The following is a 16,235-nucleotide window of genomic DNA, read 5'->3' on the forward strand; positions in this document are numbered from 1 at the left end:
GATAAAATCGGAATTCTTGCAGCGCAGCGCGCCCATCCATGATTCGTCCGGCTCGCTCCTCCGCTTCACTGTGGCCACGAGACATCTGTGGTCGCCTCGCCGGCCTCCCCACGACACGCGGCCACTGCGTGGGCCAGAACGGTGCCCGCCTGGACGACCGCAGCACCCAGGCCGACGTTGAACACTCTGAATGGCTACGTATGCATAGTCATACCGTTAGTGTCAGTAGCATAACTCTCAACCACTTATCAGTGCCCTACCTTATTACAGACCAACTCAGACCTTACTGATCACCCCGTGCCCCTTATAAATCTCAACGTTCATCCTATACATTATACTACACTATACACTAAACAGCTGTCAACCCCTTATCGGCGCTCTGCCTTATTACAGACCAATTCAGACCTTGTCAATCACCCCGTGCCCCTTATAAATCTCAACGTTCATCCTATACATTATACTACACTATACACTACACAGCTGTCAACCTCTTATCAGTGCCCTACCTTATTACAGACCAATTCAGACCTTACTGATCACCCCGTGCCCCTTATAAATCTCAACGTTAATCCTACAAAGTCCCATCACAAGGAAGAAACACAAACAAATCGACACGGATTTGTATTGTTGTTTGCCCGTATTGAAACGGCTGTACGCCCGTATGGACCTGAGAACTCAATTTGCCTGCGCAAAGACCACGACGGGGTAAAACCGTGATGGGCTTCTACAGCTCCGCAATAGTCGAGTGTGAATAGTCGCCTAATAGTCGCTATTGGTTATCAGAGGTTCTCCCCAACAACCAAACAACGTGTGGGCGGTCATCTTGGGTAGGGGGGGTGTGGTGGCTTCTCCCTTACCAAGATGGCACCCCCCCCCCCCCCCGCACGAGTCACGTGGTGTTGATATTTTGTGGGTGTTTTTTAATTGGTCAGCTCCATTGTACGCGCGACATTGAACTTTATTTCATAGCCCGGATTAAGGCCCATGGTAAATAGCATAGACTAGATAAGGCGCTGCTGCGTTTCAGACTATACCAAGCATAGCCCGGAGAGGGGGAGGGGGATGAAAAGCATCAAAACTCAAGACGCGCTGAATAAATGTAGCGAATTTGTTTGATGTTTAATTATTTCATCCATAGCGACCAGAAGCAAGAGGGGCTCGCTGGCGTTAGTGAACGGTGGCGTTTGCTGTGTACCCCCCTAAATTAAAATAATTTAAGTTCGCCAGTTACATTCACCCCTTCCTCGCCCGCTGCTCGCGTTGGTTTCGCCCACACGACCCTCTCCCTCCACCACCAAAGTGTCGCGTTTTGGCGGGAGAAGGCGGCTGTGTGTTCTGAGGAGACTAACAACCACCACCATCACAACATCTATAATCATAAGTATAACTACTACTATAATAACAACAACATCTACAATCATAACTATAACACTAATAATAACATCAACAACTTACAACAGCAATAATATAAACAATAATACCATCAACAACTTACAACAGCAATAATATAAACAATTACACTAGTAATAAAAACATGAACTGCTATAATAACTAAAACTGTAATAACAACAACTACTACGACTATAATAAAACAAAAACGTGAACGAGAGCGAGCGACACAACAAGAGGGCGGTGAGTGAGAGAGTGGAGCCGACCTCTCGCCCTCACAGCCTGAGGCCCACAAAGACGCGCGGGCTTTGTCAGCCTCACGCAGCCCGTCAGGGAGACTACACGGGGAGACATTTGTGTTGTGTCTGTGTGTGTCTCTGTGTGTGTGTCTCTGTCTGTGTGTGTCTCTGTGTGTGTATCTGTGTGTGTATCTGTGTGAGTCTCTGTGTGTGTGTCTGTGTGTGTGTAAGCCTCAGGCAGCCCGTCAGGGAGACTACACGGGGAGACATTTGTGTTGTGTCTCTGTGTGTGTGTCTGTCTCTGTGTGTCTGTGTGTGTCTCTGTGTGTGTCTCTGTGTGTGTGTCTCTGTGTGTGTGTCTCTGCGTTGTGTCTGTGTGTGTGTCTCTGTGTGTATCTGTGTGTGTGTATCTGTGTGTGTGTCTCTGTGTGTGTCTCTGTGTGTGGGTGTCTGTGTGTGTGTCTGTCTGTGTGTGTGTCTGTGTGTGTGTCTGTGTGTGTGTCTCTGTGTGTGTCTCTGTGTGTGTGTCTCTGTGTGTGTGTCTCTGTGTGTGTCTCTGTGTGTGTCTGTGTCTCTGTGTGTGTGTCTCTGTGTGCGTCTGTGTGTAAGCCTCACGCAGCCCGTCAGGGAGACTACACGGGGAGACATTTGTGTTGTGTCTGTGTGTGTGTCTGTGTGTGTGTGTCTGTGTGTCTCTCTGTGTGTGTGTCTCTGTGTGTGTCTGTGTGTGTCTCTGTGTGTGTGTCTCTGTGTGTGTCTGTGTCGCTGTGTGTGTGTCTCTGTGTGTGTCTGTGTCTCTGTGTGTGTGTCTCTGTGTGTCTCTGTGTATGTCTGTGTGTGTGTCTGTGTGTGTCTCTGTGTGTGTGTCTCTGTGTGTGTGTCTCTGTGTGTGTGTCTCTGTGTGTCTCTGTGTGTGTCTCTGTGTGTGTCTGTGTCTCTGTGTGTGTGTCTCTGTGTGTCTCTGTGTATGTCTGTGTGTGTGTCTGTGTGTGTGTCTCTGTGTGTGTGTCTCTGTGTGTGTCTCTGTGTGTGTCTCTGTGTGTGTGTCTTTTTGTGTGTCTCTGTGTGTGTGTCTGTCTCTGTGTGTGTGTCTGTCTCTGTGTGTGTGTGTCTCTGTCAGCCTCACGCAGCCCGTCAGGGAGACTACACGGGGAGACATTTGTGTTGTGTCTCTGTGTGTGTGTCTCTGTGTGTGTCTCTGTGTGTGTGTCTCTGTGTGTCTCTGTGTATGTCTGTGTGTGTCTCTGTGTGTGTGTCTCTGTGTTGTGTCTCTGTGTGTGTCTCTGTGTGTGTGTCTCTGTGTGTGTGTCTCTCTGTGTGTGTGTCTCTGTGTGTCTCTGTGTGTGTCTCTGTGTGTGTGTCTGTGTGTGTCTCTGTGTGTGTGTCTCTGTGTGTGTGTCTCTGTGTGTCTCTGTGTATGTCTGTGTGTGTCTCTGTGTGTGTGTCTCTGTGTGTGTGTCTCTGTGTGTCTCTGTGTATGTCTGTGTGTGTCTCTGTGTGTGTCTCTGTGTGTGTGTCTCTGTGTGTGTGTCTCTGTGTGTCTCTGTGTGTCTCTGTGTGTGTCTCTGTGTGTGTGTCTCTGTGTGTGTGTCTCTGTGTGTCTCTGTAAGCCTCACGCAGCCCGTCAGGGAGACTACATGGGGAGATATTTGTGTTGTGTCTGTGTGTCTGTGTGTGTGTGTCTCTGTGTCTGTGTGTGTGTCTGTGTGTATCTGTGTGAGTCTCTGTGTGTGTGTGTCTCTGTGTGTGTGTGTCTCTGTGTGTGTGTGTCTCTGTGTGTGGGTGTACCTCTGTGTGTGTCTCTGTGTGTGTGTCTCTGTGTGTGTGTCTCTGTGTGTGGGTGTGTCTCTGTGTGTGTCTCTGTGTGTGTGTCTCTGTGTGTGTAAGCCTCACGCAGCCCGTCAGGGAGACTACACGGGGAGACATTTGTGTTGTGTCTGTCTGTGTGTGTCTGTGTGTGTGTCTGTGTGTATCTGTGTGAGTCTCTGTGTGTGTGTGTCTCTGTGTGTGTGTGTCTCTGTGTGTGTGTCTCTGTGTGTGGGTGTGTCTCTGTGTGTGTCTCTGTGTGTGTGTCTCTGTGTGTGTAAGCCTCGCGCAGCCCGTCAGGGAGACTACACGGGGAGACATTTGTGTTGTGTCTGTCTGTGTGTGTGTCTGTGTGTTGTGTCTGTGTGTGTGTCTCTGTGTGTGTGTGTCTGTGTGTGTGTGTCTGTAAGCCTCGCGCAGCCCGTCAGGGAGACTACACGGGGAGACATTTGTGTTGTGTCTGTCTCTGTGTGCGTGTCTCAGTGTGTGTGTGTCTGTGTGTGTTGTGTGTCTCTGTGTGTGTCTCTGTGTGTGTCTCTGTGTGTGTTGTGTCTGTTGTGTCTGTGACTTTAATGCCCGAGTTGGTCATGATACTGGCACCTGGTCTGGAGTGATTGGAGGGCATGGGCCAGATCAGCTCAATAACAACGGTAGGAGGCTGCTAGATTTTTGTGCAGCCCATGGGCTTGTAATTACCAACACGCTGTTCCGGCATCGGCGCATCCACACAACATCATGGATGCATGCCGGGTCCAAGCAAGAACATCTGCTGGACTACATAGTGACGGACCAGCGGATGCGAGCCCATGTCCTTGACACCAGGACCTACCGTGGAGCTGATCTGCCCTCTGACCATCGACTAGTCATCTGTAAGATGCGCCTGCCATTCTTCCACTCCGGTGGTGGGTGTACACCCAGGACCCCATTCCGACCTGAAGTGGCCTGGTCTCAGTTATCTGATGAAAGTTGCAAGCGAGAATTTCATCATCGCTTGCGGCTGGGATTGGCATCGTCCCCGACTCCTCCTGATGTCGAGGGTAAATGGGCGAGGTTTAGGACTGTGACTCATGCAGCTGTAATGGCTGCTTTGGGTACGCGGTCCAGACCTCCCCAGAGACCCTGGCTGACAGAGGAGGTGTTCAGGATGGTTGAGAAAAAGCGACAGGCCCACTGCGATCGGCTACAGAATCCCACGTCAGAGAATGAGGAGGCTTACCGCAGCCTTCGCTCGGAGGTTCGGAGAGCCGTGAGGCGCTGCAAGGATGGGTGGTGGTCGCGGGTTGCTGAGGAGATAGAGTCTGCCTCAGTGGCCCGTGATCACAAATCTCTATTTAACTCCATCAAAAAAGTAACCTGCAGCGCCACACCTATTACCATCATTAGGGGAAAAAACGGTGATCCAATCTCCGACCCCCAGGAACAGGTTTGCAGATTTGCTGAGCATTTCTGTGAGGTCCTGGGGGAGGGAAAATCCCTCAGCCAGGAAAACATCGTGGCACAAAGTGAGGATGACCCTGCTGAGGCTGCGGTGCCTCATATTGGAAGAAGTCACCCCCTGTGAGTGGCTGGCTGAGGTGCCATCTGTTGAGGAAGTACTGAAGGCGATCCGGAGTCTGAGACCAGGAAAGGCAGCGGGCAGAGATGATCTCCCAAGCGAAATGCTGAGGGAGGGTGGCGTTTGTGCACAGACTGCCCTATATGACATCATAACAACAGTCTGGACCGCTGGACGGGTTCCGCAGGATTGGAAGGATGCCCTGGTGGTCCCCCTTTTTAAGAAGGGGGACCGCAGAGACTGTAACAACTACAGGGGCATCTCAATCCTCAGTGTGCCGGGAAAGGTCCTGGCAAGGATTATTCAGCATCGCCTTGCCAGGCACGCTGAGGAGAGGCTTGCGGAGCCCCAATGCGGTTTCAGGAAAGGGCGGTCCTGCACAGATGGCATATTTTCTGTCCGTCTGCTACAGCAGAGGTGTAGGGAATTCCAACAAGACCTACATCTCTGCTTTATTGACCTGGTCAAGGCCTATGATACCATCAGTACGCCTGGGCTCTGGGTCGTTCTTCGTGCTTTTGGAGTACCTGACCCTCTGCTCACGATCATTAAGGACCTTCATGATGGTGAGCGGGCCCGGGTAAAACTACGTGGCCGGGAGTCAGAGCCATTCCCTGTACACCTTGGGGTGCGACAGGGATGTCCTCTGGCTCCCACATTATTTAACATCTATTTTGACCATGTAGTTTGTGAAGCCTTCAATAGCTGTACCGGGGGAATCTCCATATGGTACAGATATATTGGGAGGCTGATCGATGCCCGGGTGCGGTCAAGGGATGGCTCCCTATTGCTCAACTACGTTATGTATGCTGATGATTTGGTAATAGCTGCTCAGTCAGAGGAGGAGTTGGAGACGCTGCTGCTGAGACTGGAGCGTGCCACTAAGAGGTGGGGCCTTACCATCAGCCCCACCAAAACTAAGCACCTGCCTGGGTATTTTGTACCATCGGACACTCGACCCCCATAACTCCCAATTGGTGATAGGGCAGTTGTGGAGAGAGTGGAGAGTTTCCCATACTTTGGCAGTGTGCTCATGACCGGTTCTGGTTTAACAGCAGAGGTCTCACTCCGAATCAGTCGAGCGGCAATATCTTTTCATCGGTTGCGTAACGCTGTGTGGAAGCTACCTGGTCTGTCGCTCCGCACTAAGCTTCAGGTCTTCTCGGCCACGGTCATTCCCTCCCTTCTCTACGCTTGCGAAACGTGGACCCTCTTAATGAAGCATCTTCGCCGGTTAGAAACATTTAGGCTGGCCTGCCTACGATCCATCCTGGGTTTAACCAGACTGGATTGTGTGAGGAGCTCACAAATCCTTGAAAGATCTGGGCAGGGTCCCATCGGTGAGCTCCTCCGGCGGGCAAGGCTGCGATGGCTGGGTCATGTAGCCCGCATGCCCAGCCACCGCATGCCGAAACAGCTTTTGTTCGGCCGGATTGAGGGGGCTAAGCGGGCGCGGCACGGGCTAGAGAAGAGATGGAGTGATGTGGTACAGGAGGACGTGGAGCTGAGTGGACTTGCCGATGACTGGTACAAGCGGTGTCAAGATCTGCCTCTGTGGAGGAGGCTCGTGAAGCACGCTATTGGGCAGTTGGAGGTAGTCGCCCTCCAACAACAACGGAGGGCGGAGGAGCGACGCTCAGAACAACGAGCGGAGCGCCGGGTGGCTAAAGCACAGCAGGTTGGCGCAGTAGGGGGCACAGGTGGTGCATCAGCCAGTCATCTCAGTCAGTCGACCCGTGGCACCTGGGTCTGCCCCGTGACCTCCTGCCAGCGGGCGTTCGACACTTCACGTGGCCTCAGGGTGCACATAGCCGGGCACAAGCGTCATGGTGACGTCACCGCCACTTAGTGGCGAATGGCGGTTGTTGTGTGCGTGCGTGTGTACTGTGCGTGTGTGTGTACTGTGTGTGCACTGTGCGTGTGTGTGTGTACTGTGCGTGTGTGTGTGTAACGTGTGTGGCGGTAGTCTAGCGGTTAGTGCGCTGCTCTACGAACATAACGACCCGAGTTTGATTCCCGCCCACAGCCAACACCCAGTGATGATTATTTGAACCGGTTCTGGGCCTCCCCTAGGTCGACTCAGCCTCAAGTGAGTACCCGGTGCGGTGTGCAAGCATCGCTACTGGGGAGACAAAGGCGGTCGGGCACGGTGCTGGCCACCCATTCCCTTCGCGTGCCGCGCCGGCCTTCATAGGTGGAGCTGATACTTGCTAACAGCACTTGCCCCAACAGTCTGTTAAGGCTACACGGGGGATCTTTGTCTTTGTATCACCACCCAGGAGTCACGGAGCTTTTGAGGCTCCGAGCCACGTGGGGATCCACAACAGCGTGAGGCGGTGCCACTCACAGGTGAAACTCGGGGATATGTGATTTCTAATCGATAGCCATCCGTCGGTTAACCCATCGCAACTGCTGAGTCTGTCACGCGACTTCCTCCTTCCAGCGAGCCTTTGATGCTTCACGTGGCCTCAAAGTGTACACAGTGTGTACGTATACACAATAATGTCCACGTTGTTGTTGCTGAGTTCACGCACTCATGGGAGGGGGCAATGGAAAATGAATCTGAATCAACTTAAACTCCATCCCCATGACCTCATGAAGTGCCAGCGGGAGGTGTACCTCGCTAGTGACGCCATGTCACCAAGGTATTCACACTCCCCCAACCCCCGTCCACTGCGCCCTTGAGCGTGACGTCACCTCCGCTTGGGTCACTGCCGATATCAATCCAGTGCCAATCCTTATTTGGGCAAAGCTACGCCCAGTGACTGGCGGTACATTAACATAATGTATTCGTTTAAACCGTCGAGAGTTTATTGCGACGGGTTCAGCAGCCACGCCCCATCCCTCGACATATGGGCCGGACTCATTAACATAATTTATTCAGTTACAGCCGCTCATTGTGGGAGGGGCGTGTTTCTTAACCCGGAAGTGACGTCATGTCACCAGCTTACCCACGTGACGTCGCGAGGTAACAGGAGGCTGCTGATCCACGCTTGCACTGAAATCCGAGGTGAGAAATTCTCATGGTTGTGGTGGTTGTTGTTGTTGTTTACCAAGGTAGAGCCTCTCTCTCTCGTAGGGATGTCAGTTGAGTAGCAGCGAGCATCGGAATCGATGTCCAGGTTGGAACTTTACAACGCGGGGCCTAGCCACGCGGGGCCTTGCCTCCTGCCCTCGCCTGATTGCGTTTACTTTAATTATCTCGCTTAAGTTTAATTTGTCTTCACCCGGCTCGCCACTTTGTAACTTTGTTTTATTGTAAATATTCACGCAGTTTTTATTTTCGTTCTTTTGTTAGCAGGCCAAGCCCGCTTAAGCTGCTATACCGCTCTTGTCATCAGAAGCAACCTGCCCACAACAACACAAGGTGAGGCTTTGTCAACGTGTGTGAATGTTTTTACTTAAAACTTTGGTGACTGCAGGAATTCATATTCTTGGTTCTTTCGGTAAAGTCACGTAGATAGAAAATTAAATAAAAATAACAATGAAAATGAATGTAAATAAAGCAAAAAAACTCACGTCGTTTTGATCGCAACACAAGTGGTCTTTATTTAATGTAATTGTATTATCAATTATTGTTATTTTCTATCTACGTAACTTTACTGAAAAAAACAAGAATACGTGTGTCAATGTCTATCGGTCAAAGACGCTAAACGGAGAGACGCGCAAACTCCAAATATACAGCAGGCGTCAGGGTCGGGATTGAACCCACGACTTCCTGTGTACCAGGTGAGGTAGTTAACATCTCGCCACGGAGAGAGACACGCAAACTCCAGTTAGCCTCGGCTATGTTCGTTGATCCTCGATTAATTACTTGGTGGAGTGAGAAAGCATTCATGCCGAGCAGATGAAGGTGGCCAGGCGTGATTCTAGACACGCCACCGCCTGTTTACCCATTGACAGTGTACAGTTTGTGTTTGCAGTAACGTCTATTAACTCTGTTGAACACGGAGGTTATATCACAACAGTAGTTTAATTTTGTTTTCGTCTGGAACTATTTATAAGAATGGAAACAGGAAGTTAACATAGCACACACATGCAGCTGAAGTCGGAGCTGTTCATCCCAGCGTTTAAGGACATCTGAGCCTGGATTCACACCTCTAAGTTGCGATTGAACATTAATTTATGCATAACACAAATGGTATTGTTTTCAACACCCTTTGCTATGTCAGCTGAATTTAGCTCTCATAAATATTCCTTTTGTAGCCAGACAGCCGATATTGTGTGCTCGGAGTTTTGAGTTAACATTCATTTTGAAGATGCAAGGGCTTCCAAGCACATTTATAACCATTTGCCCTCTCATTGTGTGCCATAACAGCCCTGTGATGAATTTGGGAAACTTTTTCACTACTTCATGAATATATTAATAAGTATAGACGTGTAAGTCACATGTGACTGTATATATGCATTCCTCTGTGCCTCAATACTGACGTGTAGATGGTGTGGATATTCTTATTTTCTGTCTGCAGCTGACGCTGGTCTGATGGAGCAAAGGCAGTCAGCACAGCAGCTCGGTACGACAAGTCAACATTGCGACCAGCGTGCATACAGCACGGATCGGACTGGAAATTTGACACAGCACCAGATAACTCGCACAGGAGAGAAACCCTTCAAGTGCAGTGTGTGTGTGAAGACATTTTCAAATTCATCTGCTCTTAAAACACACCAGAGAACACACACGGGAGAGAAACCCTTCAAATGCAGTGTGTGTGGGAAGGCATTTTCAGATTCATCGACTCTTAAAAAACACCAGAGAACACACACGGGAGAGAAACCCTTCGAGTACAGTGTGTGGGGGAAGGCATTTTCAGATTCATTTGCTCTTAAAACACACCAGAGAATACACACGGGAGAGAAACCTTTCAAGTGCACTGTGTGTGACAAGGCATTTTCATGGCCATCAGTTCTTAAAACACACCAGAGAACACACACAGGAGAGAAACCCTTCAAGTGCACTGTGTGTGGGAAGGCATTTTCACAGTCATCTGCTCTTAAAATACACCAGAGAACACACACGGGAGAGAAACCCTTCAAGTGCAGTGTGTGTGTGAAGGCATTTTCACAGTCATCTACTCTTGTAGCACACCAGAGAACTCACACGGGAGAGAAACCCTTCAAGTGCAGTGTGTGTGGGAAGGCATTTGCAGGGTCATCTGCTCTTGTAGAACACCAGAGAACACACACGGGAGAGAAACCCTTCAAGTGCAGTGTGTGTGGGAAGGCATTTGCGCAGTCATCTGCTCTTGTAGCACACCAGAGAACTCACACGGGAGAGAAACCCTTCAAGTGCAGTGTGTGTGGGAAGGCATTTTCAGATTCATCGACTCTTAAAAAACACCAGAGAACACACACGGGAGAGAAACCCTTCGAGTACAGTGTGTGGGGGAAGGCATTTTCAGATTCATTTGCTCTTAAAACACACCAGAGAATACACACGGGAGAGAAACCTTTCAAGTGCACTGTGTGTGACAAGGCATTTTCATGGCCATCAGTTCTTAAAACACACCAGAGAACACACACAGGAGAGAAACCCTTCAAGTGCACTGTGTGTGGGAAGGCATTTTCACAGTCATCTGCTCTTAAAATACACCAGAGAACACACACGGGAGAGAAACCCTTCAAGTGCAGTGTGTGTGTGAAGGCATTTTCACAGTCATCTACTCTTGTAGCACACCAGAGAACTCACACGGGAGAGAAACCCTTCAAGTGCAGTGTGTGTGGGAAGGCATTTGCAGGGTCATCTGCTCTTGTAGAACACCAGAGAACACACACGGGAGAGAAACCCTTCAAGTGCAGTGTGTGTGGGAAGGCATTTGCGCAGTCATCTGCTCTTGTAGCACACCAGAGAACTCACACGGGAGAGAAACCCTTCAAGTGCAGTGTGTGTGTGAAGGCATTTTCACAGTCGGTTGCTCTTGTAACACACCAGAGAACACACACGGGAGAGAAACCCTTCAAGTGTACTCTGTGCAGGCAGATGTTTGCAAATTCATCAAACCTTCAAGTACACCAGAGAACACAGAAGCATCAGAAGATCCACAAGGAGTGGAGTCTGAAATCAGCTTGTGAAAGTCAAAGTTCCGCAATGAGCCCATCCCTCATGAAACAAGAACCGGAGGAAAATCCCAGCTTGGACAGTTTTAAAGGTATCTAGGTGAAATGTGAAGAAGTGATGGTGAAGAGCGAAGAAGTGAAGGTGAAATGTGAAGATGAAGATTCAACTCCAAAATGGGACCTTCACATCGATGGAGGCAACGTGAAGCAGGAGGAGAATTCTGACTGTGAGGCAGAGCGAGGCAACTCCCAGCAGTTTGTGGAAGTGGAGGTGTGGGTGGACTTACTAGACAATACAAAGTTAAATGGAGACCCGGTAGATGTGTAAGCATGAGACAATGTTGTTACAATAGATGCACCTTTGTCACCGGCCTTTAACGAAAAGAATGCGACGTTGAACACTCAGGTCCTAGGTTCAACCTGCAGAGTAAGAGCGAGCGGCTAGTCTTTGTGGACCTGTGGGTTGGGGAGATCTCTGACCAGGAGCAAGAGACAATAAGCTCCCAAGCATTCACGATGTTCTCATGATAATTGCTTTTACACGGTGCTTGCTTAATCGCCTCGGCAACTCCGAGTTTTGTATCGTACCTCATCTGAAACACTCGAAGAGCATCCCCAAGTAGCAGTTGCCCCTGTGTGGCACAGGGTGGTGGCCCTGCACCGCCCTGCATTTATTATTTTTTTCCGCCTGAGGACGACCGCTTGTGTTACGATCGAAACGTCGTGATATATTATTATTTGTTCTACCTACGTGACTTTACTGAAAGAACCAAAGAGTATGTGAACAAGAGGCTGTCAGTAGGGGGCGATGGTTGATGTTTCATCTCAGTTATGTAATTTGTCGCTAATGTTTAGAATTCGCCAGCATGCAATGGCCTACTCGTTTTGAATGACACAATAGTATGTTTTACATCCACTGTTAAGCAGACGGTGCATATTCTTTTTTTTTCAATAGCTTCTTAATCAGATGTTATCTGATGCAGTATATTTCACTGCAGTAATTAAAGTTTGTTAAAATTCCTGTTAATTTCGATTGAACGCTTATCTGATTTTGTGTGTACATGCAACATTTTATTTATAAGGGTCAAACATTGAATAAGTGATGTTAGGACAAAGTGTGTGTGTGTGTTTTGGAAGCAACCTGTACAGATAACTCAGGTGAGACCCGTTGTTCTTGTGATACAGGTCAAACGGTACTTTTGTGTTTAATGAAGTATCTGGAGCAACTCATTGTCTTTACATAGGAAGCACACTCGGATCATTCATCAGTCACAAGACATACCACCTTAAAGTTACACGTAGAGGAGATACATTCTCTGCAACACGAATTATAATTTTGTCTTACGTGTTGACGTAGATTTTGTCGAACTCGGACTATAAATGCTCCTAGCTGATTAACGTCTGGATGTTCACAACCATGGCTTGAAGCAAGCCCCACTGCTGTTGAGACATTGTCCACCAAAACCGGTCCACAGTTGGCTTGCACACACAGTGTACACACACACAGTGTACACACAGTGTACACACAGTGTACACACACAGTACACACACAATGTACACACAGTACACACACAGTGTACACACACAGTGTACACATACAGTGTACACATACAGTGTACACACAGACATAGTGTACACACACAGTGTACACACACACATAGTGTACACACACAGTGTACACACACACACAGTATACACAGTGTACACACAGACACGCAGTGTATACACAATAATGTCCACGTTGTTGTAGCTGAGCCCACGCACCCAAGGGAGGGAGCAATGAAAAAAAATCTAAATCAACTTAAACTCCAACCCCGCTCTGTGACGTCACCACTCAGCATTGCTTCATCGGCGTGATACGCCAGGGGAGGTGTACCTCGCTAGTGACGTCATGTCACCAAGGTATTCACCCCTCCGCTGTCCACCGCGCTCTTGAACATGGCGTCACTTCCGCTTGGGTCTGCCGATATCGTTCAAGTACAATCCTTATTTGGGCAAAGCTACGCCCAGTGACTGGTGGCTCATTAACATAATGTTTCCGTTAAAGCCGTGGCGAGTTTATTACGACGGGTTCAGCACTCACGACATATGGGCGCAACATTAACATAATTTATTCATTCGATAATTTAGTTACGGAGCTGCTCATTGTGGGAGGAGTGTGTCTCGTACCCCGGATGTGACGTAATGTCACCTGCTGCCGCGTGACGTCACGAGGTAACAGGAAGCTATCGCTTCCTGCACTGAAATCCGAGGTGAGATTCGCATTGTGGTTGTGGTGGTGGTTGTTGTTGTGGTGGTTGTTGTTTACCAAGGTAGAGCCTCTCTCTCTCGTAGGGATGTCAGTTGAGTAGCAGCGAGCATGGGAATCGATGTCCAGGTTGGAACTTTACAACGCCGGGCCTAGCCACGCGGGGCCTTGCCTCCTGCCCTCGCCTGATTGCGTTCACTTTAATTATCTCGCTTAAGTTTAATTTGTCTTCACCCGGCTCGCCACTTTGTAACTTTGTTTTATTGTCAATATTCACGCAGTTTTTTTATTGTCGTTATTTTGTTAGCAGGCCAAGCCCGCTTGAGCTGCTATACCGCTCTTGTCATCAAAAGCGACCTGCCCACAACAACACAAGGTGAGGCTTTGTCAACGTGTGTGAATGTTTTGACTTAAAACTTTGGTGACTGCAGGAATTAATGTTCTTGGTTCTTTCGGTAAAGTCACGTAAATAGAAAATAAAAATAACAGATAATAATTTTTTATTTTTTTAAAAGAAGCAAAGCACCCCACAACGTTTCTATGGCAACATTAATGTTGAAGATGCGAGGGCTTACAGGAATATTTATGACATTTGCCCTCGCATTGCGTGCCATGACAGTGCTGTTTGCACAGTCACACATAGTCACTGTAAGATGTTTTTCTCGGTCGTGTTTTTGTTTTTTTGCTTGTTGTGGTTGCACCCGATTCAAGAGCCGAATGGCTCACGGGACTATAACCAAAATAAATCAAACTGAAAATCAAAAAACTGAAACCGCGTGATGAATTTTGGGAAAGTTTTTCACTGCATCTCCAAATATATATAAACGGAAAAGTTGTGATTGTGTGTGTTTTCTGTTCAAAATGTTTAGCGTACTTAGCGACATGCATCAAACTGGAAATTTGCCATGTGGGTACTTTCCAGACTGTACACCGTACAAACATTATACAAATACACTTTTGTGTTTTTGTTGGGGGGGGGGGAGCTCAATAATGTATAGATTTTTTGCACGGCTAGTGAGCTGTGACGTCAAATCTGTCACGTGACCCTCGCATGTGGAAGCGTCACTCATTGTAGTGTAGCAGTTAGCGTTGTCTGTGTGTGTGTCTGTGTGTGTGTCTGTGTGTCTGTGTGTGTCTGTGTGTGTGTCTGTGTGTGTGTCTGTGTGTGTCTGTGTGTGTGTGTCTGTGTCTGTGTGTGTGTGTATGTGTCTGTGTGTGTGTGAAAGCGTAACGCATTGCAGTGTAGCGGTTAGCGCTACGCCGCACTACGAACCCGGTGACCTGAGTTCGATTGCCGCTCACGGCCACCACCGGCGACGATTATTTGAACCGCTTCTGGGCCTCCCCTAGGTCGACTCAGCCTCAAACGAGTAACTGCTGTGGTGTGAACATCGCCACTGGGGAGACAAAGGCGGCCGGACGTGGTGGATCCAAGTCCCGGGCGAAGCCGGGTAGTACAGCTAGTCATGAATACATGAATGAATATAGACGTGTAAGCCACGTGTGACTGTATATATTAATTCCTCCATGGCTCGATACTGACGTGTAGATGGTGTGGATATTCTTATTTTCTGTCTGCAGCTGTCGCTGGTCTGATGGAGCAAAGCAGTCAGCACAGCAAGCCGGGACGACAAGTCAACAATGCGACCAGCGTGCATACAGCACGGATCAGACTGGAAATTTGACACAGCACCAGAGAACACACACAGGAGAGAAACCCTTCAAGTGCACTGTGTGTGGGAAGGCATTTTCACAGTCATCTGCTCTTAAAATACACCAGAGAACACACACGAGAGAGAAACCTTTCAAGTGCAGTGTTTGTGGGAAGACATTTTCAGATTCATCTACTCTTAAAACACACCAGAGAACACACACGGGAGAGAAACCCTTCAAGTGCAGTGTGTGTGGGAAGGCATTTTCAGATTCATCTCATCTTCAAAGACACCAGAGAACACACACGGGAGAGAAACCCTTCAAGTGCAGTGTGTGTGGGAAGACATTTTCAGATTCATTTGCTCTTAAAACACACCAGAGAACACACACGGGAGAGAAACCCTTCAAGTGCAGTGTGTGTGGAAAGGCATTTTCACAGTCATCTGCTCTTAAAAAACACCAGAGAACACACGGGAGAGAAACCCTTCAAGTGCACTGTGTGTGGGAAGACATATTCAGATTCAGCTGCTCTTAAAACACACCAGAGAACACACACGGGAGAGAAACCCTTCAAGTGCACTGTATGTGGGAAGGCATTTGTACAGTCATTTACTCTTAAAATACATCAGAGAACACACACGGGAGAGAAACCCTTCAGGTGCAGTGTGTGTGGGAAGACATTTTCAGATTCATCTACTCTTAAAAAACACCAGAGAACACACACGGGAGAGAAACCCTTCAGGTGCAGTGCGTGTGGGAAGGCATTTTCACAGTCATCAAATCTTCAAGTACACCAGAGAACACAAAAGCATCAGAAGATCCACAAGGAGCGGAGTCAGAGTCTGAAATCAGCTTGTGAAAGTCAAAGTGCCGCAATGAGCCCATCCCTCATGAAACACGAACCGGAAGAAAATCCCTGCTTGGACACTTTTAAAGGTATCGAGGTGAAATGTGAAGAGGTGATGGTGAAATGTGAAGAAGTGATGGTGAAGAGCGAAGAAGTGATGGTGAAATGTGAAGAAGTGATGGTGAAGAGTGAAGAAGTGAAGGTGAAATGTGAAGAAGTGATGGTGAAGAGCGAAGAAGTGAAGGTGAAATGTGAAGATGAACATTCAACTCCAAAATCGCACCTTCACATCGATGGAGTCAACGTGAAGCAGGAGGAGAATTCTCACAATGAGGCAGAGCGAGGCAACTCCCAGCAGTTTGTGCAAGTGGAGGTGTGGGTGGACTTCCTAGACAATACAAAGTCAAGTGGAGACCTGGTAGATGTGTAAGCCAGAGACGATGT

At 48.6% G+C, this 16,235-nt stretch overlaps 1 long non-coding RNA gene across 2 annotated transcripts; it reads left to right on the forward strand.

The window, feature by feature from the left end:
* Nucleotides 1–1,261: 1,261 nt before the first annotated feature.
* On the forward strand, nt 1,262–9,990 carry LOC142909659 (uncharacterized). Of its 2 annotated transcripts, none has more exons than XR_012932466.1 (4): nt 1,262–1,632; nt 7,269–7,338; nt 8,288–8,356; nt 9,459–9,990. It is a non-coding gene; the product is annotated as an uncharacterized LOC142909659 (long non-coding RNA). The 2 variants fall into 2 exon arrangements; XR_012932467.1 differs by having other exon boundaries at nt 8,291–8,356.
* Nucleotides 9,991–16,235: the final 6,245 nt, after the last annotated feature.

This window comes from Petromyzon marinus, unplaced genomic scaffold, assembly GCF_048934315.1.
Source record: "Petromyzon marinus isolate PM22_M1 ecotype Great Lakes invasive population unplaced genomic scaffold, UKy_Petmar_22M1.pri1.0 PM_G_Scaffold_129, whole genome shotgun sequence".
Taxonomy (NCBI): domain Eukaryota; kingdom Metazoa; phylum Chordata; class Hyperoartia; order Petromyzontiformes; family Petromyzontidae; genus Petromyzon; species Petromyzon marinus.